At 39.6% G+C, this 27539-nt stretch overlaps 1 protein-coding gene and 1 long non-coding RNA gene across 2 annotated transcripts in view; both read left to right on the top strand.

Moving 5' to 3' along the window:
* The window catches only part of ednrba (endothelin receptor Ba), a 39887-nt gene extending 27374 nt beyond the window's left edge, over positions 1 to 12513 (top strand). Inside the window, exon 8 of the mRNA XM_077232355.1 lies at positions 11941 to 12513. The gene's annotated coding sequence lies outside the window, so the exon portion shown is untranslated. The remainder of the gene's footprint in view (positions 1 to 11940) is intronic.
* Positions 12514 to 20770: 8257 nt separating this feature from the next.
* On the top strand, positions 20771 to 25514 carry LOC143740267 (uncharacterized). The gene is made up of 5 exons (XR_013204813.1): positions 20771 to 21131; positions 23124 to 23205; positions 23962 to 24074; positions 24995 to 25048; positions 25391 to 25514. It is a non-coding gene; the product is annotated as an uncharacterized LOC143740267 (long non-coding RNA).
* Positions 25515 to 27539: the final 2025 nt, after the last annotated feature.

Here is a 27539-nt window from a genome sequence, read left to right as displayed (position 1 = left end):
TTACAAACTGAACAAAATATGAGAAAGGTGGGTATACTGCACCATTGTCTCTTTTGTATTTTGTCCCTTGTTTCACCCATGACTCCTGGAGTCCATAAGGGAGCTTTTCAACAATTGGGTTTATCCCCCTTGGGGTGTCAAGAAAGCTAAGGCCTGGCAGATAATTTTCACTTTGAGCATACTGTAACTCTAGCAGAAGATCTGCAAGCTCCTGCAGTAGATGAGCGTCTTTATTGGATATCTTTGGAAAAGTCTGTAAGCGTTGGAAGAGTGACGCTTCGACTACCTCTAGGGAGCCATAACTCTTATCTAGACGCTGCCACAAACGTTGGAGGCCTGCTTGTGGGTTGTTCATATGGACCGCCCTGATCCTCAGAGCGTGTTGAAGTGACTCCCCACTGAGCCACTTGGTTAGAAGATCAAGTTCTTCGCTGGGCTTGAGGTTGAGGCCTACTATGGCGTTGCCGAAGATGGACTTCCAGGACAAGTAAGACTCAGGACGGTTGTCGAAAACCTTGAATCCGCCTCGGCGTGCTAGGTAGGCTGCTAGATCCGACAGTTCAGACTGTGAAGTCACTGAAGGTCTAGGCTGGGGTGTAATGTCCATTTTTATGTGTGTAGGAGGGGACATCAGCTACTCTCTGCCTACAAAATCAGTGAGATGTTCATCTGGAGAGGAAGCGACTGGTGTTTGGCTCTGTTGTAAATGGCGAGAGTCGTCATGACTGACCAGTTGTCCTGTGTCTGGCCTTTCTTCTTTGACCTCCGAACTGACGTTGGTGAAGTGAGCGTTTACATAGTCTCGAGCACGTTTTATGGAAGGAGGCGTTTTAGGGGAGATGCCCTGATCAGTGAGGTCGATGGCGTGGTGCTCCTCGTCAGCCACCGCTTCCAGGACATGAGCTGCAGAAAGTGCTGCTTCAGCCTCACCCTCCTTCTTCAGAGCGTTTAGCGTTGCCTCGATGCGCGCCTTCTCAACCTCCATATTGATCTGGCGTTTGGCGTACTGTGCTCTGGTGCGGGCAGCTTCTGCGTCTGCTCGGGCTCGTGCTGCAGCTTGGCTGGTGGACGAACGGCGTGAAGAACGTAAGTGGCACTCCGACCGGGCTACCATCTGGGACATAGGTGGCATAGTTCCTGATTGAGACATCTCGAATGCTTGCTAGATGGATAATCTTTTTACTCTTCTGCCCTCAACTGAGTGTGTAGCAACTCAGCCTATGCAGCGAGCTAAACAATACAACAAGGAAAGGAGGTTCCAGGAATGACAAGACTCGGTTTTCTTCTCACTATCTTTCCTTCTTGTCTTTTTACTGTAAAACTGTGAACATACAAAAAAATACTATCAAAGATACATTTAACAAATCAAAACACATAGCTGTGCCTTTACATATTGAAAATAATTAGAATACAAAACATAAGAATCACCAGATTACAGTGATAAAACAATACAACTTGCATCCAAGACGCTATCATGCAGGCTGCTGAATATACTGCAGATAATTGTACACAAATTCACATTCAGTTCAGAATATTGATCAACGTGTCTGAGATCCCGACATAAATTCCCGCTACTGAATAATAAAGCTATAAATTTGTTCTTTCTACATTATTTTGTAAAAGCATAACAGGATTTTCTCTTTTCATTACATTTAGTCGAACGCGAATTCAGCCAGTCTTCATCAAAGCTATACAGGAATCACCCGAGACTATTCGTTCAATCTTTAACAACCTATAAGTACAATCTGACGACCGGGATGACAAAAAAAAACAACAGAGTTATATATAGCATCGACTTATAGTATATTGCGCGATCGCATACTAAACACGAAGCTAGTAACGTTCGCTAGGAAGAGTTAACATAACCTCTCAAATAACAGATTATTTAGAAAAACAATATGGGCAATAAATTAGGCTACTTACAGATTATGTCATATCAATGCTTCTCGAAGATATACGGGGGTTTGAGAGGAGAGTAGAAATGTAAACGCCTCAGGAACATTTTCCTAACACCTTGTGAGAAACTTTTCTGCCTGTTGCTTCCGCTCATCACTAACGCGCGTTGAACTTGCGCACGCGAAAAAACATAGAAGAGAAACCCAAACCCGCTAAAGAAGATACTGACCCCTAGAGGGTAGGATAAATAAATACAGCGGCAAACTAATGCAATACCAGAGGGCATAGAGAGCCAGAACACTTTTTAAAGCAAATGAGTGACTCTAAAAAATCTAACACCCAGCAATGGGTATTTCTTTGCATCTCCTTTCGAATACAACATTCAAATTACTAGACAAAAAATTATATCCTGAGAAAAGTTGATTTTGAGGGGTATAGCTCCATAGACCTCCATTCATTCTCCACTCGTCCTGTGAGCGCCCTCATATGGAACCAGAGTGGAACTGCAACCAGTTCAGAAGCCGGAAGTTTACTGATGAAAGTTCTCCCCATATTAGACATTAGGGCCGTTTCTCAATATGCGTTCTTGTCTGTACTTGTGTTCTTGTGGACTTGTGAAACGTCATCATTCGCTGCCCAAGTACTGTCTCAATACACAAGTTTGCATTTTGGCAAGAACGGTTAAAAATCCCGGAAGTGTTCTTGACACGCCCATTTTACCGAGGATGCATCGGTTGGTAACTTGTGTGAACTTGACGGCAGATATATCCCAGCATTCATTTCGGCATTCAAGGAAGGAGCGTGGAGCAGAAAGGCAGAACAACAGTAAGTCGTTTTTCTACAATTTCGTATGCTATTTCATCACTAAATTCACTTCTGATAGCATTTGAGGCGAGAAATATACTGTGTAGATTTAAAATATTGCCATTTTTACGAAAATTTATGGCGAATCGAAAATATGCTCAAACATTTTCGGTAGTGAAGAATCTCCATAAGCGCACGCGGGTGTAGCTAGCGAGCCAACCGGCCAGTCATGCTAAAAACCTGGCTGTTATCATCAATAATTCTTGTTATGTTTGGGTACTGAAGACGGCGCTGTGTGGGGGTATTGCGCAATACCAGCAAGAACACATCGCCTCAAACTGTCAGCAGCGTTCTGTGTGCTCGTCACCTTGTAAGTTCATTCTTCCAAGAACAACTAGCAAGAGCGTTCTCCCCAAGAACACAAGTCCGTTCTTTGCATTCTTGGTTTTGAGAAACGGCCTTGCTGTAGCTGTGTCCCAATGTGAAGGCTGCATCTTCCGAAGGCCATATTTGGAGGCCGATTGGCCGCATTTGAAGGCTGATTGCGTCACAGCAGCGCGAAGAAGGCTGTCCCAATTCAAAGGCTGCATCTTTGAAGGCCGCATTTGAAGGACGATTGCGTCACCGCGGCACGATGAAGGCTGTCCCAATTTAATTCTCCACCCTTCGAAGGCCGTATTCGAAGGCCGGTTGCGTCATCGCGGCACGACGAAGGCTACCCGGATTTAAATGCGACGCCAAATGCACCCTTCATTTCCCCGTGAAAGGAAGGATGCAAAAATGGATCCTTAGCGGTCTATCCTACCCATAATTAATTGCGCGCCGGTGAGGACAGCATTTTTATTTTAAAAAATGTCGGATGATTGTTCTTGTCGCCTAGCAACTGTGACAGCTTCCGATGACGGGAGTAACATTTGAACTGCACTTTTTTACATTCAACTGGGTTTTATATTCCCGTAGTACGGAGCCCGGGAAGTCTCCTTTGGGGGAAAAAACAATCCGTGGTGACGGTTGTGCAGTCCGTTCCCTCAGTTTATAAACTGTACGAATTCTTAAACTGTTCCCGGTTTAACAAATCGTGCCCTATTTGATGATTCAACCAGGCCACCTGTTTATGAGGGCTGCTTTGCATTATGTTTAAACTACATTTTTTAAAATGGATAATTTCTTGAATTTTCTAAAAAACGACATTTAGGCTTGTAACTTTAAAGTCCATTTTTTGGGATGACAAACCTAATAGAATAAGCAAAAAAGACTTCATATATAAAAAATATAGGCTATAACACAAACACAAGGTTAGGTTTTATTATATAAAAATAAAACATTCATACATTATTTTATGATTAACATTTACTGTCTTCAGTGAACTCATTTGTAGTTATAATTATAAACACAAATAATAATAATACTAGCCGAATTATCATTATTATTAGTAGTACATTTAGGCTACATATTTAGAAGGCGCTTTTATCAAAAAAGGTCCAAAGCAATTCGTCAAATGTCAGTCATAATACAGGTTAGACAATAATGATACAGGGCTAAGATTATCGTAAATAAACACAAGATTTTGAGGCATATCCACGTGTTTGTGTGGAGGCGCGGGCGATGACAGTTGCATTTTTCTATCAACAGTGGAAACAACTTAAAATAGGCTACTCTATCATTTCTGGTCATACAGAAAATAATAATAGCCTACATCATTCGCAACTAGCCTACTTTTATTTGTGCAAAAACGAATGGACGCAAAAGTAGCCTACACGGACCCAAGACTATCAAACTTTTTCTACAAATAGGCCTACGTATTTAAAATATTTATAAGATAATATAAGGTCCGTGTACTTTTGCGTCCACTCGTTTTTTTTAACCCGTAATTGAAAAACGATAAATGAACGGTTGTTGTAGCCAGGCTATTTTTAAAACGCAAAGTTGAGCACCAAAATGTGAATTTGAACTGTACACACCAAAATGCTGCGCAAAAAAAAAAAAAACATTGACGTATTTTCAGATTTTTGTTTATGACTTTTTCCCCCTTTATTAAATATTTCAAATATTCACAAATTAATATGGAAAAAAATTCGATTTTACTGGTTTTCTAAGGCCAAATTAGAACCTGGAAATTATATTCGAATTTGTTCGTTTAAAAGTGGACATTTCAAGCTTTGTATAGGAGGCTATATTTTATTTCAGTTCATTTTTGAGACGCGCTCCAGTTCACGGAGATCATGAAAGCGCGCCTGATTGTTTTATTTTATTTTACAAAAGCACAAAGTTTTCTTGTTAGTGTGAGTTTACACAAATAAAATTGTTTTATTTTTATACATTTATGTTTACACAAAAAATATTGTGAGTAGGCCTACAGTTTATAAACTGAAGAGACGGATTGCACAACCGTCGCCACGGATTGTTTAGTTTTTTTCCCACAGATGGATTTTTTTTTCAACCATACTATGGGGTTGAAATATATATTTACCATATTCATATTCATCCTTTATATTGTCCATTTATGCTACATAATAAAAATAATACACTACAAAATCGCATCAAGGTAAGATATAAGTGAACATTTGAACCTTTATATGCCTATATGTTTTCTTTTCATTACACTATTTACGTAAATTAACACCCAATACTTGAACAGTTTAAAGTGTAATCTGGCAATTCATGAAGCAGCTTCTTAATTGGGATGCAGCAAACCAGCTCTGGCCTTGATCTTGGCTATTATAGCCGAAAATACATGACTGAAACATCCTCACCATGCCCTCCAGTAAAATATAAAACAAACAAAAAATTACAATAGCCAATTCTGGATCCATAGCTGTTTATTCAATTATAACAAATGAATTATCAGTATGGCAGATGTAGGCTACTCTCGCACCGTTGGCGCCTGGAGCGCTAATCGGGTAGGCCTACACATGGTTGCGCAATTAGGAAATCCTACAAAGGCTACATGTCCTTCGAAGGACGAATAGCCATTCGTTAGTCTGGTTGTTTGATGAGAAAAAGATGAAATGTAGTTGCAATAAACGAGTTAAGAATTCGCACATCATCAACAGCGGAGAACTCTTATTCTGCTGTGCGCTACCGAGGGAGAACTGATGACGACACAGTTTGATCTTCGGCTGACAAATCAGAGGAAATGGGCGTTTCATTCTCACCCACGTGTAGAAATCGAATATTCAAGCTGTTTATTCATTTTTCTACCTCAGAACGAAAAACGAAAATCAAGCTGAATTCTTGTTTTTCGTTTCTTTGGGAAAAATGAAAAAATAAAAAAGGAACTGTTTTCTCATTTTTCTACTTTCAATATTAAATCAAAACACAACTGAACGAATGATACACGGATTAAGGTTGGTCTGTGTACGTTTTGATAGTTTGTTTTTTTGTTTGAACCACAAAACAAAATAACGATAAACCACGTTTTTTTCGTTTGTAGTTTCAAAACAAAAACAAAAAAACGATAAAAAAGAGCCGTTCTCCCGTTTTTGGTTTCTGAATCCAAAAACGAAAACGACTAAACCAAATTGAAATAACGGTCCGATTTTGTTTTTGTTTTTAAATTCCTTTTTTCATTTCTCCGTTTGAAGATCTGCATTAAAAGGTAAAAATCGGATAAATGACTTCAAAATCCGATTTGCACATGTGGGCGGTCATGAGACGCCCCTTTCAGCCGATTGGTCAACCAAATCTGAGCCTGTGGCGTCATCAGCAATTCCCCAAGTCTTCTCAACAAAATAATAGTCATATGGCTCTGCGGTACGCTTCTTACGCTTCTTAAACTTTACAGGGCTGTGCAACTTAACGTGTTTCACAGAAATATTTATATCAAAAATATTAAATATTAATCTGCACCCAGACGGTTTTAATTAGCTGTGCAGAGTTAAATCTGTGTAGTGCTGCAGCGCAGAGCGGGTTAAGCTCAGACCAATGTTCTGTCAAGTGTAAATACGCAGCAGTCATAACTCTTCTTTTAGACAATAGCCTACGCTCAGTTTTGGACAAGGTGTGGTCATTGCAAATACTGTAGTACAAAACTGCTGATGGTGGTGGATAGGCTACCGATGATGGTACATTAAAATCTAATCATAGCCGCGAGAGTGAGACAGCGAGATGATTGACAGGACGATTGCGGAGGAAAAAGATCAAGATAGCCTAACATGTGTTAGTTAAAAAAGATGTCTTTGTTTAATAACCTATAAGTGAGTTTGTATTTAAAAACAACAACAACAACAACAACAAATAAACAATCAAATAACAGTGTGAACCCACAAACTGAGCGTTCATTTTAAAGAGAAATTTCCAAATATATTTTATTTATTTGTTATAATGCTGTTGTTTTATGTATTCCGTCTTAATCGTTTTGTTAAAAGAAGTTTAATACTATGCGGGAGTTTTTTACTACTATTTTATTGTATATTTACCGAGGCATTTCATAAACCCAATTAGAAAGCTAAACAGTTCTAAGCATGAACAGCAAGATCAATTAAGATTTTCATTTGGGTTTATGAACTGCCTTGGTAAATATAGCATAGGCTACACATTACATTATTTATGGGTAGGTTCATGGTAGCCTACTACTAATTGCATAAGCTCCTGTGGTTTTGATGCAATACATTTTATTGTTATTTGATAGTTTCTTTGTTGTTGTTGTTGTTGTTTTAAATACAACCTCACTTATAGGTTATCAAACAAAGAAATATTTTTTAACTAACACATGTTAGGCTATCTTGATCTTTTTCCTCCGCTATCGTCCTGTCAATCATCTCGCTGTCTCACTCTCACGGCTATGATTAGTTACATTTTAATTTACCATCATCGGTACCCACCATCAGCAGTTTGATTTACACAGATTTAACTCTGCACAGCTAATTAAAACCATCTGGGTGCAGATTAATATTTAATATTTCTGATATAAATATTTCTGTGAAACTCGTTAAGTTGCACAGCCCTATACAGTTTAAGAAGCGGTACGCAGAGCCATATGACTATTATTTTGTTGAAAAGACCTGGGGAATTGCTGATGACGTCACAGGCTCAGATTTGCTTGACCAATCGGCTGAAAAGGGCGTCTCATGACCGCCCACATGTGCAAAACGGATTTTGAAGTCATTTATCCGATTTGGTCAGGGGATCTCTGCATAATCCGTAATTCGTTTGCAATTACAAAACGAAAATACCGTTTTTCTGTTTTTTGTTTCAAAACGAAAAACCAAATAACCGTTTTTGGTGTCAGAATCAAAAAACGAAAAACCAATTAAAAACGGCCCGTTTTTCCTTTTTTTGCTATCATTTTTATCGTTATTCCTTTTTGAACAAAGAATGAATAGGTTCAGGGCTAATCCGTAATTCGTTTGCAATTACAAAACGAAAATACCGTTTTTCTGTTTTTTGTTTCAAAACGAAAAACCAAATAACCGTTTTTGGTGTCAAAATCAAAAAACGAAAAACCAATTAAAAACGGCCCGTTTTTCGTTTTTGGCGATCATTTTTATCGTTATTCCTTTTTGAACAAATAATGAAGAGGGTCAGGGGATCTCTGGATAATCCGTAATTCGTTTGCAATTACAAACGAAATTACAAACGTTGTTGTCCATTATTTATTTCTAAAGAAACACGACAATGTATAAAAGGCTCCATTACTTTGTATCTTACGTTATGGCCCCGTAGAAGCCATTCTTGTAAAAATAGGCTAAAAATTGCGTCATAACCACGCGACTTCATGTCGCACAATAGAGACATTACCGTATAGACAGGAGGAGAAGCTCGCACAGTCTCGCAGGCATACTGACGTTAAATTTTAAATAAATAAATATTAAGCAAAATGACAAAATAATTAATCAGAATACTTACCAAAAGTTGCTGCAGGTCGCGCTTCACCGTCTCTGTGCACGATTAACGTTGGGTGACTGTCTATGGGTGATTCAGATTTGTCTTGGCACAGCTACTAGAAGATTTACAACTGTCAGTCAGGTTGCTCACGTGACATCTACGTCATCAAGCTCAGTTTGAGCCTGCGCAGAACGCTTGGCTATCAGGAAGTGAGTGCCCATGTTCGGCTTCAACTCTCTCCGTTGAAATCAACGAGGTCGCTGTGTCCATTTCTTTTACTGTCTATGGTTTTTCGTTTATAAACCAAAAACGGAAGTCACGTGGTCTATTCCTTTTTTGGAAGCTAAAGTAACCGGTCACACTTTCAAAATAAAAGTAACTATAGTTAGCGAGGTGATTGTAGACTAAAACTGAACTAATATAACGTTTTTTAGTACAACTAAAGTAGCACTGGGTGTGAAAAAAAAAACACTTTAGTTAACTGAAATAAAAATAAAAATTAATAAAATAATAACTCTTAATAAAATTAAACATTTGTAAGACCATTGGTGACCTCTGTAGCTTCAGATTAAGACAAGTGAACTCATTTTATATGTAGCTTAGGATAGCAGGTAGCCTATTTATTTATAAGTTTCCATTATTAAATTCACATTTTAGTTTTGTAACATATTTATAGCCCTTCTTGCTATGTGGAAGCTCAACCAGCAGAGGTCACTCTACCCCCTTCTGTGCACTTACTCTTTCTGTGGTGACAACAGGCAACAAAGGCTTGACCTTTTGACCTGCCTTCAAGCTCCTCTTTCTATGGCACTATAGCTGCTAAAAACTCTCAGCTTCCACCATCTACTGTTGCCCCTTCTGTGTCAAAACAAAACTCTCCCAAAACAAATCTATAAAGTTGTATACTTTTTATTTTCCTTTGCATTTAAAATATTTCATCTACTTAACTAACATAATAAGTATATTACACTGGAGAAAAATGCAGCTTGTACTTCTCATTAGTTATGTAGACCTACTTGTATGTGAAACCTAGCATTACTCAGTCAAAAATGATCTCTAGCTCTGGGACTTTCAGATCATTTAGTGCTTTTTTTGGGGTTTAATCCTGTTTGATGAACCACCAGGGAAAGGCATTGCTCTGTACTCTTGGTACTTGTGTAAAGTAAAATAAAAGTGAAGTTAAATCATTTAGTTTTTCTCCCTGGTACTCGTGTCAGGGCCTCCCAGATTTTACCCAATACCTGGAGGATGTGAGCCTGTGCACTGTGTGCAGGGTTTAAGGACTGATGATAGTATAGCAAGACTGGCCCCAGTCACCTACCATCACTCTCTCTTCAAATAAATGCTGGACTGACAGGACAAAGCAGCACACCACTCCTTCCTCCGGCACCATAAAAGGGCCTTGTTGTCACTTTCAGATTGTTTTACGGTGTGTGCTTTAACCTTACACCTTTAACCTTATAATTTATTATCCTCAGGTTAGGTAGAGTAAGTCAAATCTGACCTAAATCATAAGCATTCAAATGGTACTTACAACTTGTTCAGAAGACTTCTCTGTGGTCAGTTCTTGCTCAAGGTTTATTAACAACAATACTGGTAGACAATTGTTTGCAATTAGTATAATAGTTATTTATTAATATTTTAAAAATAAAAGTTAAACCAAAAACTAATAGCAAAGTTACAATATAAAGCAAGGTCTAAATCAAAGGTGTAATCAGCTGGGTTTCTGGCGTCGAGAGATACCGCTCAATCAGCATCTGCCTGTTCAGTCTTCTCATCAGTCTTTTATACTCAAACTGCCGATGTCAGACTCTCTTCTGCTGTCATCAATTGGAGAGCTGCCAAGTCTTCCATGACCCTTTTAAGGTGTTTCCGACGTAGCCTGCCAGCTCTCTTCTTGGCCCATTTCCTCTTTGCCCTTCTTTTCTTCGTCTGTAGAATATATACCTTATCTACAGCATTACATCTTTCTTAAAAGCTATTTTTATCTAATACATACATGCTCTCTACTCTAACTTACTTAATATAAACATCTGTATCTACTCCTTGTATATGGTTAAATATACATGCATATTATCATAGTAATTGGTATTATTTTTGTACATAATTTTCCAATACATTTTTATGCAGCAATACTACTTGGGTTACATAAAGGTACTACTAAGCAAAACAGACGTTAAACAAGACACTTGTAATTGCATAATCATCATCTTCATGAACAAGATATTTACATCATGGTTTATGGTAAGCCACATCTTTGAATTGTGGCACTGCTTTTGTGGAATTGGATATTAAAATAAGTGTGTACTAAGACTAATTGTGACTTTGGTGCTACAAGTGCAGCACCTAGTGTCACTAGTAATGCTTCTGTTGGAAATAGTGGGACACAAGTGCCAATAAATGGAGTGTAATGGAAATTGTTAAAAAGAGTGACCAGGGCACAAATTAGTGGTTGCTTTTCCTTTATCACCAGCCCAACAAACAATACTACTATTATGTTTATGGTTAAAATTGAACATTCACCCAAACAAATTTCGTTTTTTTATAGTTGTCACAGGTAGAACTATTCTTTATGATTTTCATTAAGTTATTTATTTAAATGTATTGTTTTTATTCTAGTTCTCCTGGCTGTGCTGTTCATTTAATTTGCTTGACTGTTTCTTCTTTTGATTCTCCCTCAGTTTTTTTCTTACGTTAGCTGTTTATTGCTTTTATTTGGCTGGTTGTCTCTTGGTTTTGTGTTTGTTTGTCCTTTCTCTGCCTCAAGCCCCCATCCCCGTTCTCTTACTGGTGTTGTCTTTTCTCTGTGGTGTCTGTTGTGTGGTGTTTGAGGCCCCCATCCCCAAATCAATTTATAATTAAATAAATAATAAAACAAAGTAATATATAGTAATACTCTTACTAAATGTAAAATGTTAAATGTTAAATGTGTCTGGCGCAACATCCAGCTCCTCAGCACTAACCATATAGCTGATGGACAGAGAAGGTAATTTTGTACCATGGTTTTGACTCGTAAGGGTTTATGTTCAAGACTAGTGAGATCAAATGTTCAATTATTTAAGGTTATGTCCAAATTTGTAGAGGAAACAGAGGTCAGATATCAAGGAAATGGAGTAAATGCTGAAAGGGCTTGCCACATAGCAGGTGAACTAAACAACCTTCATGGCAAGGGGTCCAGACAAGCCCCCTGCCATGAGTAAAGCAATTAATCAGTTTCCAATATGATGGTTCAAATTTCACTGACTGGATTTATTTTATAAAAATGTTCTACTGTAGTAGAGGTTACTAAATTCTCTTTCACCTTGTTTAAATCTATGCTTTCACTGTGCCTGCAAAGTTTTATATACATTTTCTCCATATAGCACTTGGTTAATGTTTTTTACTTAGTTTATTCACCTACCTTTGTCTATTTAGTACAGGTCGTGGATAAAGATGCCATCACTGCAGCAATTGGAGACACTTTATTTATATTGTTCATTAGTTCAAGAACGCGCTTCAAATGAGGAGCCAGAGGACATTGGAATTGTCCTTGAATACATCAAGGAATTACAAGATGTGAATAATGTACCATTAGCTGTTGATATGCTGTTTCGACTGATGTATTCCCTGATCCTCAGTTATCCTGCTGATCTCCACTACACCTTTTGAGGTAGACCAACTGACTTTTATGTAACTGGAAGGAGGTGAACTTTCTAACAAAGCACTCAAAAACAGGCTCTACCATTCCAAGAGTCAGATACTGCGCTGCCATCTATGGACCACAAGACATCTGAATTGTCCTCAAATGCATTTTTGTTGTTTTTATACAATTTGGACTGTTATTTAATTTCTCTTGATGACAGTGGTGGTAATGTTTGCTGCTCTGAAATGTGTATATATTCCTGTTGATATTCTGTAAAAACTGTTTAAGCAAGGTGACGTGTTTTGTGAATCCATTGCAATTTATGTCGAAATATTCAGTTATGAATTAAATAGCTGGAAGCTCTAGTCCTCACTTTTGTGTGGTTTGAATGATGTTTGTGAGTCCACTTCTGTTGATGCAACAGCAGTGTCTACGTTTTGCTATTTTAATCCTCTGTAAAATCAGTTGATGCAACTTCACTCCAATCCTGTTTTGGGTCAAATAGAACAAAGGTTTAGTACACAACTCTGACTCTGCCGTTATTGACATTCCAAATCTTTTGTATTTGTAATTGCACACAGTTTAACATGGAATTGATGTCTGCAGTACATTTGAGTTTAATTCCCTTGAGTAACATTAGCATTAATAAATCAATTTGCAGTTACAGTTGAAAACCAGGTACATCATGCAATTACATTTTTATTACAAATTAAATTGGCATTACGGTAACTGAAAAAATCAACATGATTCTTTCAAACAGTCTAATATGAATAAAATATTTTCTATATATATATATATATATATATATATATATATATATATATATATATGTGACGGGATAAATATTATAGGTTGAGAGTTCTTTAAATAAATCCTGCAATAATGGGGTTGCGGTTCCTATGGGCGGCGCTGGTGGCGCTATAGGCTACGGTGTAAGTGTAATCTGCAGCAGAGTTGAAGAGAACTACTGTGGGTGAGTCGTTTCTGTGATAGCTCTGCACTAAAAATTAAAAATATATATTTTCATCTGGAATGGTTGACAATTACTTGTGGATTGCTCATAATAGACACTGATTGATTTGTAAAGAGTGTTTTCTGTTCATATTTATGAGTATTTTGATCGTTTCATGTCTGTTTGGATGCATTCTACGATTTTCCTAATTGCGTCATTTTTCCATGTGCTTTCCCTGCTGAAAAAAAACAATATAAACCATTACATAATTGCTAATGGTTTTAATGGTTATAAAGAGAACTGTATTGGTTTTAATGGAAACTGTAATGGTCCTAGTGGGTCTCTATTGGTAATTTACTTTTTTCTATTGGTGGCATGTCTTGTCTATTTGTCTGTATTGGTTTTAATGGAAACTGTAATGGTCCTAGTGGGTCTCTATTGGTGATTTGCTTTCTTCTATTGGTGGCATGTTTTTTCTATTGGATACCATTAAGGACCAATAGAACACCTTTGGCAACTTATAGGTTACATGTTGGTATACTGGACACCAGTATGAACCATTAAGTCTCCAACAAATTTAGTGTTTTCTTTGGTTTGATGATATTAATATATCATTTGTTTGTCACTGATTTCCTGGACTGTTCCTATGTTTAAGTGACAACTTTCGCAGTAGAACTACTCGGTTACTCACGTAACCTCAGTTCCCTGAGTTAGGGAACGAGTATTGCGTAGCTATACGCAGTGGGGGGGAAACTCCTTTTCCTCGATTTACTGAAGCCTTTATGTAAAGCGCATTTGCAGCTGCACAGCTAGAACAAGAGCGTCTGGCTCGCTCATAGGCTGCGCTGCGGCAACTGCACATCCAATGGCGCAGGCGCCTCTGACGTGCAACCAATGAGATCACTCTGCGTCATACACGTCAGAGCCCGCCAAGGGGGCGTGACCTCAGTCTATAATAGTCCCCGGATTCGCCATTATAGCAGGTTTAACGACTGAAGCGACAACTTGCCATGTTACTAAAGTGCGGCTGGCTACGCAATACTCGTTCCCTAACTCAGGGAACTGAGGTTACGTGAGTAACCGAGTAGTTCCCTTTCGAACGGTCACTTCGTATTGCGTAGCTATACGCAGTGGGGACGCCATGCAAAACGCCGCACTGAGTAACTGGCTGCCACTGCAACTCAGGCCCCTGAGCATACAGAACAAGCCATAACCGCATAATTATGTATAAATAGACCAGACACCGTCAGGTCTAAAATAGTACACATCAGTTAGAAATAACCCAACATACTACACCAATGAACCCAGACACTGTCGGGGTTATTGGTATATGAACATATAACCAGTCAAGTGGGTTTATATATGAAATTATAACCGGCCAAAGCAGGTTTTATATATGTATGGAATATAACCGGCAAAAGCGGGTTTTATATATGTCATATAACCGGCCAAAGCGGGTTTTATATATATGTAAATATAACCGGCAACAGCGGGTTTATGCATGAATACAACCAGCCAGCAGCGGGTTTTATATATATATGTGAATGTGATAGTGCACAGTAATATAAGACAAGACCAGCCACCGACGGGTCTTAATCATACCGAAAGCACCTTCGCCTGCAGGGAAGGCACTTCCCTATTATAGAAACTCATAAATGTGGAAGGCGAGGACCAGCCGGCCGCATCACAAATATCACTAATGGGAATGCCAGATGACCAAGCCCATGACGAGACATACCTCTGGTCGTATGGGCCTTGATACCTATAGGGCAAACTTGACCCGCTGCGGTATAAGCCATAGAAATAGCATCCACTATCCATCTAGACAGTCTTTGCTTAGTGACTGGATCCCCCTTGGATCTACCACCAAAGCAGACAAAAAGCTGTTCTGATTGTCTAAAAGACGCAGAAAGCTCCCGATAGATTCTCAGCGCTCAGACAGGGCAGAGAAGATTAACCTCTCCATCCTCTGCAGAAGGAGGGAGGGCTGATAATGTCACCACCTGTGCTCTGAACAGTGTTGAGAGCACTTTAGGAACGTAACCATGTCTGGGCTTGAGGATGACTCTGGAGTCATCTGGACCCAACTCCAAACATGCAGGGCTCACAGAGAGCGCCTGCAGATCTCCCACTCGTTTGATAGATGCCAACGCCATAAGGAGAGCGGTCTGTAGCGAGAGGGTTTTTAGATCAACCGATTGGAGCGGTTCGAAAGGCGGACCTTTCAGAGCCCCCAGGACCGTGGAGAGGTCCAGAGGCGACACAGACGGAGGCCTGGAGGGGTTCATTCTCCTCGCACCTTTCAGGAATCTTACGACCAGGTCGTTTCTTCCCAGTGACTGGCCAGCCGTCAGAACATGATGTGCTGCTATGGCTGCCACATACACTTTGAGCGTGGACGGGGAGCAACCCGCGTCCAGCAGCTCCTGTAAGAATGAGCGAACCACTGATATCACACATGACTCTGGGTCAGCCTGATTTTTCGAGCACCAGCTGGAAAAACCTGACCATTTTGAAGCATACAGGCGCCGAGTCGACGGGGCCCTGGCTTCAGATATAGTGCTTAAAACCTTCTCAGGAAGGTTCTTGGGTACCCGTTGAGGGGCCAAACATGAAGGGCCCATAAATCGGGTCTCGGATGCCACAATGTCCCGTTCACCGGTGTGAGGAGGTCTTTCCTCAGTGGGACAGGCCATGGGATTGTGTCCGATAACTGAACTAGTTCCGGGAACCACGATCTGGTTTTCCAGAGAGGGGCCACCAGAAGGACTGGGCACCCGCTCTCTCTGACCCGTTTGATGACTTGTGGAATCATCGAGACGGGGGGGGGAAAGGCATAAAAGGGACGGTTGGGCCAGACACGGGCCAGCGCGTCCCTGTTCTTCGAGAAGAACAATTTGCAGTGGGTGTTGATTCTCGAGGCGAAAAGGTCGATTTCGGCCTCGCCAAACACCTTCCATATTAGACTGACCGTCTGTGGGTTCAGGGACCACTCGCCGAGGGGAGTGTTGTCCCATGAAAGCATATTCGCGCCCACATTCTGGACGCCCGGGATATGCGCTGCTCTCAGAGAGCTCAGGTTGGTTTGTGCCCATATAGAGGAGGTCTCTCGCCATCGCATGCAGGTTCCCTGACCTGATGCCCCCCTGGCGATTCATGTAGGCCACCACTGACGTATTGTCTGTGCGGACTAAGACGTAGTGACCTCTGAGGTTCGACAGAAATGCCTTCAGGGCCAACCCAACTGCTTTCATCTCCAGACAGTTGATATGTAAGCTCTGCTCCGTGCTCGACCAGAGGCCGGATGCAGGCATGCCCTCGTGCAGCGCTCCCCAACCCAGGTTGGACGCATCTGTAAGAACCACTTTCCTCCTGGAAATTGTTCCCATTGTTACCCCCTCATGGTGCCAGTTCTGAGCCCGCCAGGGAATCAGGGTTCTTAAACAACCGTGATTCACCATAACGCGCAAGCTGCCTGACTGCCATGCATGAGTTGGCCCACAGCGTTTCAGCCAATGCTGCATCGGGCGCATGCGCAGTAATCCCATGCGGAGTACTGGCGATGCTGCTGCCATGAGACGAAGCAGTTTCTGAAATTTCTTCAGTGGCGCGCGCTCGCGCAATCTGAAAGTGCCTGCAAGCGCTCGCACCGAGAGCGCGCGCTCTGTGTGAGTCACGCTGTCATAGCTCTCGAGTCTAAAACTGTGCCCAGAAAGATCATGCTCTGGCTGGGGGTTAGTTTGCTTTTTGAAACATTGATTGTGAAACCCAGGCATTTTAGATGGCCGAGAATCAAATCCCTGTGAGCTAATAGCTCGATTCTCGACTGTGCCCGCACCAGCCAGTCGTCGAGATAATTTAACATGCGCACTCCCTGAAATATCAGAGGAGAAAGCGCTGCATCCACACACTTCGTGAATGTACGGGGTGCCAACGATAGACCGATCGGCAGAACGATGTATTGATAAGCCCGGCCCTCGAAGGCGAATCTCAAGAATGGCCTGTGACGAGGATTTATTTGAATGTGAAAGTAAGCATCTTTCAGATCCATTGTGACAAACCAATCCCCCGGGCGCACTTGCGCGAGGATATGTTTGATAGTTAACAATTTGAATGGCCGTCTCATGAGAGCTTTGTTCAAATGTCTCAAATCTAGAATGGGTCTGAGACCGCCGTCTTTTTTCGGAATCAGAAAATAGCGGCTGTAAAAACCCATATTTTTTAGCGCGGGGGGGACTAATTCTATCGCCCCTTTTGCTAATAGATTTTGTACTTCGGTGCGAAGCACGTGACCCACGTTGCTTCTCACCGAAGTCTCGAGAACCGCCTGAAATTCCGGGGGTCTGCGAGCGAATTGGAGCGAGTAACCTCGCTTTATAGTGTTTATGACCCAACTCGACACATCGGGGATAGCTTGCCAGGCTAGAACCCGTGTGGCTAGGGCTTGACACACTGATTGGGGCTGGTCGCCTAACGTAGGGGGACCTGATACCCTTATATTGTGATTTGTGCACACATTGAGTATTGGACTGACTGTACAAGCATTTGCGTGTGGGGAAGTCAGTGTTACAACGGGGGAGGGGCCACCTAGTGAAGGGGGACCGTGAACCCATATATTGTGATTTGTGCACACATTGAATGTTGGACTGACTGCACAAGCATTTGCGTGTGGGGAAGTCAGTGTTACAACAGGGGAGGGACCGCCTAGTGAAGGGGAACCGTGAACCCATGTGTTGTGCTTGTGAAACTGATAGCTAACATTTTGAACGGCCGTCTCATGAGAGCTTTGTTCAAATGTCTCAGATCTAGAGTGGGTCTGAGGCCGCCGTCATTTTTCGGAATTAGAAAATAGCGGCTGTAAAAACCCGTATGTTTTAACACAGGGGGGACTAATTCTATCACCCCTTTTGCTAATGAATTCTGTACATCGGTGCGAAGCATGTGACCCACGTTGCTTCTCACCGAAGTCTCGAGAACCGCCTGAAACTTTGGGGGTCTGCGAGCGAATTGGAGCGAGTTGCCTCGCTTTATAGCGTTTATAACTCAACTCGACACATCGGGGATAGCTTGCCAGGCTATAACCCGTGTGGCTAGGGCTTGACACACTGATTGGGACGGGCCGCCTAACATAGGGGGACCTGATGCCCTTGTATTGTGATTTTTGCACACATTGAGTGTTGGACTGACTGTACAAGCATTTGCGCGTGGGGAAGTCAGTGTTACAACAGGGGAGGGGCCGCCTAGTGAAGGGGGACCGTGAACCCATATATTGTGATTTGTGCACACATTGAATGTTGGACTGACTGCACAAGCATTTGCGTGTGGGGAAGTCAGTGTTAAAACAGGGGAGGGGCCGCCTAGTGAAGGGGGACCGTGAACCCATATATTGTGATTTGTGCACACATTGAATGTTGGACTGACTGCACAAGCATTTGCGTGTGGGGAAGTCAGTGTTAAAACAGGGGAGGGGCCGCCTAGTGAAGGGGGACCGTGAACCCATATATTGTGATTTGTGCACACATTGAATGTTGGACTGATTGCACAAGCATTTGCGTGTGGGGAAGTCAGTCTTACAACAAGGGAGGGGCCGCCTAGTGAAGGGGGACCGTGAACCCATGTGTTGTGCTCGTGTGCTTTATTTGGGTCGCCGTGAAAACGGCGTTTGTTTGCAAAGACGCGCTCACTGCTGCGGGCCTGTTTACAATAATAAAATCCCCAGCCGCCTGAACTGTACAGGGGGCTGTGGGAAGTTTTGCTGGCTTCTTTGAGGGTGGTCCGGCAAGCGCGGGACACGTGCCCTCTCTTTCCTTTGCGTGCTAGGACGGCTTTGGCGGGAAGCGTTCGGCATCAGCTGCAGGGCGGGGCTGAGAGGCCTGTTTCGCCGGCTTTGCTGGTCGGCGCCAGCTAGCACGGTTAGTTCCACTCGAGCTCGAGGTCCGCCGACAGAGAGTGCATTCTCTGCGTGGTAGAGTCCCAGGCATGAATGCAGCTCGCGTGTTCGTAGGCCTCGCATAACACGAGGCATATGGAACAACGCTGATACAGATATAAACACATAATAAACAGATATTGAAAAGGATATCGCCGGATAGCCACAGGAGAGACGGCGTCAGGAGAAACACGGTTGAGATGTGTAGTCTGCTGAACTGTAGCTCGCTCAGGCTGAAGGCTTGTTCGACGGCGAAGGCTCAATAAATGGTCAGAGACGTGAAGTTTGTCGCTGAAGGAGTAAAATCTGCTATAATGGCGAATTCGGGGACTATTATAGACTGAGGTCACGCCCCCTTGGAGGGCTCTGACGTGTATGACGCAGAGTGATCTCATTGGTTGCACGTCAGAGGCGCCTGCGCCATTGGATGTGCAGTTGCCGCAGCGCAGCCTATGAGCGAGCCAGACGCTCTTGTTCTAGCTGTGCAGCTGCAAATGCGCTTTACATAAAGGCTTCAGTAAATCGAGGAAAAGGAGTTTCCCCCCCACTGCGTATAGCTACGCAATACGAAGTGACAACTTTCGCAGTAGAACTGAAATTCTATTTCCTCACAACTGTTTTTAAACACTATTAAAAAAGATACTTGGATCGAGGTACAACCTCGTGCCCAAACAATTTATTGATCAACTGCAGTAAATCATGTAACTGGCAACCAGTTATTTTATGCTTTGCTGCATGGCTTTTGTGGTAGTTCCTGTGGCAGTCACAGCAGTGTCCATGTCAGGCTGTAGGTCAATCACTGACAGGGGATCAGAAGTGTTCTGCTTCATGCTGCCTGTCCTATGGTCTCTCTCAGACTCTGACTCTGTTCCACTGCATGCCTTTAAAAAGCAACATCTCTGTTTAAGGTATGGTTGTGTGTAGGTCTGCTCATACACATATTCACGTAGGTTCTAGTTATATATATATATATATATATATATATATATATATATATATATATATATATATATATATATATATATATATTGGATAATGTCACAAATAATGTATTTTATAATATTTAAATGTATCTTTGAACACTAGGCTACTGTTTAACAACAGTACACAATATGTAGCACACTGCTACAAGCTATTCAAAATGCTTTTCTTAAAGTTTTTAAATAACCTTTTAAAAATAGGCTCTACAAAAAATAAAATGACAAAGAAATATGAAACTTATGACCACTGTCTCACCTGTTTCACTGTAATACTTTTATTTAACAGGTATATGTTGTGTGAAGACTTTTATTTTGATATCCGATGATAATTCTTCTCCTTTTCTCTGGGTTTTTATTTATTTATTTATTTGTCTATTAAAAATCAAAAGTTATTCTTCAATAAGTATGTCAGACTTTGCTGGATCACCTCCGCCGTATGTAGGCTACTAAAGTTTTTCTTTTTCTTTTTTAATAATCAAATTTATTCAAATAATCGGGACAATCCTACTGGATAATAAGTTTGATAGCCTCACGTTACCCGTTACATTGGCTGTTTGGCTCTCTTCCTCGTCAACATCAACACCTGGCCTCCCTGTTGAAAAATCCAGCTAAAACCAACCTAAGCTGGTTGGCTGGTCTTAGCTGGTTTAAGATGGAAGTAGCTGGTTTTAGTTGGTCTCCCAGCCATGGCCAAGCTGATGAACATCATATATAAGGTTATTATATATATATAATTATTGGAACCCAGAATTTTTTTTTTTTTTTTTTTTTTTTGCCATTTAGTTATATAACGCAATTATTAGTATTGTAACAAAACCTGGCATATAAACTGGGTTCTGGCATTTTGCACATGAATGGGTCATTGAATTACACAATGAGTTTAAAATTCATGATTTAATATTAATGGTATTTTAAATGATGTTATATATTTTAATTCTAGATGTTTATTTAAGTGCTGTGTGACTTTTAAGTGTTTTAATGCGCGTGCGCGTGAACATTCGAGTCGCATTCAAACACTGGAGCGAGCGCGCTGCGCGAGAGCAGATGGAAACGGGGAAGAAACGTCATCAACTGACAAACAGCAAAACTCGCGTCTCTCGCTGTTGTTTTCACTGCTTTCAGGTGAGTTTAGTCAACAAATTCACACAAATAATACATACAAACGTCCCTGACCATAGACATCATATAGGTAGACGCCCTATCGACCGCTACTGCCTATTGGCACGGACGAGAATTGGAGCCGCCATCTTAAATCGGTCACCCGCTCCGCTCAGTGTAATCTGAATGGCAGGTGAAATGAGCTGTCAGCGCATTAAATTAATCATATCTCACTGAATACTGAACTGATTTTCACGCGTTTTTTTTGCTGCAAAGGTCATTCATGTAGCTATGATACAGGACACATGGTTCGGCGTATTTTAATATCCATAGTAGGCTTAACAGTAATATAATATTCTGATATAAGATATAAAGTGACCAGACACATTATGTGTGATGAAGGAAATAATGTATTTTATAAATCACACACTATAAATATAATAAAGAAGCAGAAACAGATAGTTGCAGTAAAGTAAGATATTTTAATAAGTTGAAGAAACAATTTATGATTTGTGACACGCACATACACACGAACAGACACACAAACAAACACGAACAGACACACACACACACTCTCTCTCTCTCTCTCTCTCTCTCTCTCTCTCTCTCTCTCTCTCTCTCTCTCTCTCTCTCTCTCTCTCACACACACACACAGAACGCAGCCACCGAATCCACCGAACGCAGCCACCTGTAATACAAATTGAGAAGAAGATTTTCAAAGTGTTTGCATCAGAAATTTTTAAAAATTAATTTCGGACAACATTAAGCCTATACCTTTTTTATTGTATGTGGATGTGGGAGGGGAAAATGTCGAGACTAAAGCCCTATTCGGATTAACTTTACAAGGGTAGATGGAGTAAGTTAATAATGCAATTTTACCACAGGACTTCTGTAATATCAATAGCCAAATCGCTTGTGATAAGATATAGGTTATCAATAACACTAGAAGTTGGAGGGCTAACTCAATTTGCGCATCGCTGTCATGCGTGTATTACATTGCTTCCTGATATCTTGTGCGCAAACACAAATAACCTATACAACAGGGCAGTTGAATGCTTATCTGATAACCTAGAAGCTCTTGTAATTATTACTTTAACAGTTAACGTTACCCCACCTCTCCATGCCGGGTGAACACCGGCTGATGCAGTAAGTTAAACAGCATTTCGCAACGATTTCAGTACAGTAAAAATATCCTTGCTCCTTCTCGATTATCTGGTAATATTCTATTCACAAAATACAACCAATAGTACAGTAATGTTAAGACGTACTTGTGAAAAGCTCTATTTTCGATGGTCCGGCGATTAGAACAGGAAAATGCTCCACAATGCTCTGGCATCTTATCTGCTGCCACGCAACGAAACTAGGAGTATGACCGGTTCAAGATGGCGGCCGCATTTCTCGGTGCTCAGCGGCCAATAGGGCATCTAGTCTCTATATGATATCTATGTCCCTGACACCTTTATTACGTGTAATTGACACGCTTCTGTTGAATATTTACTTTATAGAAATTGTTTTGTGTCTTCAAAAAAGACCGTTAGCATCTCAACCGTTTTCAGAAGAGTTAACGTTAGGCCTAATTTACGTTAAGTTAAGGATAACTGGAGCTTTTGTTTATGAAAATTTGGGGTTTTAACCACATCTTTGTGTAGATAAGAATTTTTGATAGTTTTGTTTTGCTGGTAATTTGTCAATGGGTGATTGTTAGTAAGCTAATTTATTTAACCTAATAGAATGCACATACTGTTAATAAGTGACGTCACTTACAAATAGTGATTAAAAAAAGTGATTTCATGAGCATCAGAAAAAAACCCTCTACAACAAAGGGTGAATTATTGATTAATCATGATACTAATTTCATATGCATTTATTTCACAATACATTATCTTAAGAATTATATATATATATATATAATATAAATTCTTTCTCTTTTTTTCTGAATTTATATCCCCAATGCAATATCAGGGAGTAAAGATACCATTAGAGTTCTTAAACTTATGGCTATGCTCTTGTTATCAGATGAGACATAATCCCCAGCGTTTGGCCCTGTGATTCTTCAGGACAAGACCTTGATGCCATCTACACTCAGTAGATGAAGAAGGTGAGTTTCACAATAGCTGCCACTATCACAAATCAAGAGACCGAACACAACAGGCTTTCATCCATATGAACACACCCATATGTAGGCATGGGTACTGAAACCCGGTATTAAATGGGCCCTGGGGCCAAATTATGGAAGACCGCAGTATCGATAAGCTTGGACGTTATCAGTTCTGCTGACGGTACTGAAGAAATTACACGCACTATTTATTAAATATAATGTCTTGCCAGCTTTTTCTATCCACCTTATTCCTGACGACCTTACTGCGTTTTGAATTATGGGTGGCACTTCTGGTTTGGGGAACTTCCATTCAAAAAGGCTGAAACAAATCATTTAAAATCATAAGGTAGCCCTACAGATAAAGCTGATCCGTCGGTTTGACTGGATGAGCTGTCAGTTTTCCTTCATGATTTATTTTCAGACATCATGAGAATAATGTTATACTTGGTATTTTAACGTGACATGTTATAACAAGAATATCTATGGCAAGAGCTCTTTTCAGTCGCTGCTTTCTTTTCCTCGTGATCCTTTTCTTTTCTTTTTTCCCCTTTGCAATCTGCTGTAAGAGTATGAAAAAGGACAACATATGCTACACATTTGTGGTCTGTTCTCCCGAATTTCATTTCGATATATTCCTTGGAGCTTGGAGAGTATTCACTTAAACACAGTTTATGTCTTAAGTTTAAGCTTGTTGAATAATATGTCAAAAGAAATGCAATGGTCAGGATTATTGAGGGCATTTTTCTATGACAGCAGACACATGAGATGATGGCTGAAGTGAGTCAGTGAAGGAGAAGATCAAGATCTGCAGTTTACACTTCAGGAGAAAGACACAGATGAGCTCCAGGGCAGATTCAGCAATCATAAAGGTGAGTTCAGTGTTTCCATGCTTAAGTGACACTTTTAAAAAAAAGCAGGTGCATTATGTGTTATTTACAGTGATGATTTTACTTGTTTTATTATTATAAGGTAATATTAAAGGTTAAAAATGACCCACGGTAAAAGACCTGCACGATATTGAAAAAAACTGATATTGCAATATTTTAATTTTTCTGCAATATATAGTGCAATATTTCAATAAAAACTATTTCACCAAATGATTAAATAGCTCTATTTGAAAATTAGTGGTGTGATTTTGTAGGGGTTTGCATCGGCATAGAAAATAATAAATTGCAAGCATAGGTAAAAATTTTTTAACAAAGATGTGAAATAAATATGCCTCATATATTCCAGGTAAGTCTAACAGCATTACAGAAATTGAGTAATCAACTGTAAAATAACACGGCATAGTCTTTACATAGCCTGACTTCACAGAGGCCTATACTGCAATATCACTACCACAGATAGGTATGAATGATAAAACTATGTTCATGGCTTTAATGCATCACATAATATGCATGTTTATTATGTCAGGTTGTGTGTGTCTTACACCCATTTTATGAGGACACAGTTTTATGGGGACATCATAAGAACATGTTCCTGATGTTTAACTTGACTAGAGAATCTCAGTGTGTTGTGTTAGTTTGACAGAATCCTGGTCTATGAGGACACCGTTTTACGGGGACACACATATGGAATATTAGGAGGATCGATACTGATAACCCATAATTCACAGCTCATTGTGGCTAATACCAATATCGAAAACTATTTGTGCTTGTTAGATTAAATATAATCATTGAAGAAGTTGGTAAAAAATAGTAACCTCTGTTGAAATTGGCTTTCAATTTTACTAAAATTAGTATTTATTTGTCTTTTTTATATATTTTTATTTGCTGCTCTTTTTTTTCAGATGATAACTGAGAATAATCAGATGAAACCTGAACAAGATACAGCAACTCTAAAGGTATCTAAGAAGTTAATATAATAATTGAGTTATTCCTTAAAGAATAGCAGATTTCAGTGTTCCTCAGAAACAGATTATTTGCCACAGTTATCAGTCACTGAATTATGAATTAGGATTATGTGTGTAAGTCAGTGAGTCACAATCACTTACTGTACATCTAGCACATGCGCAATGTCTCGTATCACTCTCATACATACACACACTTGAACTCAGAGTGCCGTCCAAATGTATCTATTTACCAGTATCCCAGTAAAACGGTGTCCTCATAGACCAGGATTCTGTCAAACTAACACATCACACTGATAAAACAGTTGATAATTCCGCGAATAACTGCAATTGCAGATTTCGAACAGAGATGGCGACAAGTAGGAAAAACTGCAGGCTGCAGCTTTAAAGGGTAACTAAACCCTAAACCAACTTTTTTTAGTTAATGATCTGTAAGAAGGGGGCTTTATTAGTGCTGTTCATTGATTAGAGTAATTTTTTTGACATTTGTGTTTAAAGTGTTTCAATTTTACAAAATATGGTGTAAAAACTTCTTAGTGCAGTTCGGTTCCTGTTGAAGAAACATTTCTGTTGTGTAAATTCTGGTTTCATATTAACTGAGCATTTAGCTACAACATAGTTACTTACAGCTATATGACATTTTCTTAAATAGTTAATATTTAGCAAATATTGTACACTGGACCAAATTCTTAATAAATAAAAGCATTTTTTTTTTATATAATATTTCTTCTTGCTTGACTATTTATATATACGTGACCTTTTAGTAATCCAAAAGTAACCAGATTACATTACTTTCATATTGTGGTAGTTGGATTATGTTGCTGAATACTTTTTTTAAAAGTAATTTGTAACTAACAGAATACATTTTTTAAAGTAACTCTGCCAAGCCTGCCTAATGAGGTGAAATGTATTTCGAATAGGTGGAGCTTTGAACAACATTACGATTCACCATCTTTTACCTCTCTTTTACTGCTCTGTGTGCAGGTAAATGTTTTATCATATACTGTTTAATAATTTACCGTTCATGAAGTTGTATTTTTTTGTATTGTTAGGAAATATTTGGTACAAACTGTGTTTTATAATGTACGTAATTCATGGTTTTACTAAAAACACCATATGTTATTTCCATTGAATTCATGCAGTTAAGAGTAATATAAAATGGATGATTTAAGCTGTGTAATCAGTGTTATATGATCACAAAACCAAAACGTTTAAGAAAGACAAGACAACATTGAATTGTTTACAAAATATGTAATTTCTCTGGAGGGACTATTACGTTTCAGATTTGTTTTATTTTTGTTTACTGTTTTAAGTACAATATAATGGGAATGAGTAATGTTTACTCTGATATTGGCCCTCATTTATCATTCTTGCGTAGAAACAGGCATATATGTAGGCATAAGATTATGTTTACACTCCTCTCACCGCCTGATTTATGAAGCTGTGCGTACCTTTGAAATCCAGGTGTACGCAATACCTGCCCTTGATAAATGCCGCGGCTGGAAACGATCGTCATTAGAATAACACGCCCCTATATATTCAAGTATCCGCTTCCCCCACACCCTCATTTTATGCCATGGACACACGGAAGACGGCAAAGAGGAGACACTTCTCTGGAGATCGAGACCATCACCATCATGAAAAATTATTATTAAATCAAACAACAATATTGTTGATGATAAATTCAAAGTTAATTGTATTTTTTTTTTCAAAACACTATAAATCCATCCATTTTTTGTCTAAAAAAACAACAACAAGAGAACATGCAACATATAATCAGGGACTCATACTATAAATTAATATGAATTAAATAAGTGCAACTGCATGAAATAAATAAAAGCCAAATAAAATAAATAGTAAAATAAATTAAATAGTAAAAATAAAATAAATATTTCCAATGTCACGTTCCAATATTGTCCACCACAAAACAAATAATTTAAAAATAACACACAAATACATTCCTTAAATACAACAATGTTAAAAATACATTCAAATCATTTAGTAACACATTTAGGCTAATAGTAAAGTAATAACAATATTCAGGCCTACTATTAGGCTACGTGTTGTAGCCATTAACTAAGTGCATTTAGTTTCATATTTGTTAAAAAAAAAAAATAATGTTATTTTTCCCCATCTATGTTGATTATGAAAAGTGAACATAGGCTAAGATAGGATGCGCAATATATCGGGAGACATGCTCAGACATGATTTTGGCCACTTAATTAAGTTTTGTTTTGTAGAAAGGCTTTCTTTAAAGTGAATTTCGTTTTGTATAAATTGTATCTTAATTTTAATATTTTTTTCATCAACCAATAAAATAATAAATAATAAGCAAATAGCAGACAATATAATCATGAGTTATGACATGGAGGCGCGAGCGCGGTCCCTTGCATTGCACGTGAACTGGAGCGCATCTCATCACAAATCAACCGACACTCAGTATATGCCTCACAGACATGAGAAATATATCTATAAAGAAAGCTTG

The sequence above is a fragment of the Siphateles boraxobius genome, unplaced genomic scaffold, assembly GCF_051911475.1.
Source record: "Siphateles boraxobius isolate OS27281-9 unplaced genomic scaffold, OSU_SipBor_1 17, whole genome shotgun sequence".
NCBI lineage: Eukaryota > Metazoa > Chordata > Actinopteri > Cypriniformes > Leuciscidae > Siphateles > Siphateles boraxobius.
This window is presented reverse-complemented; position numbering and strand designations above follow the sequence as displayed.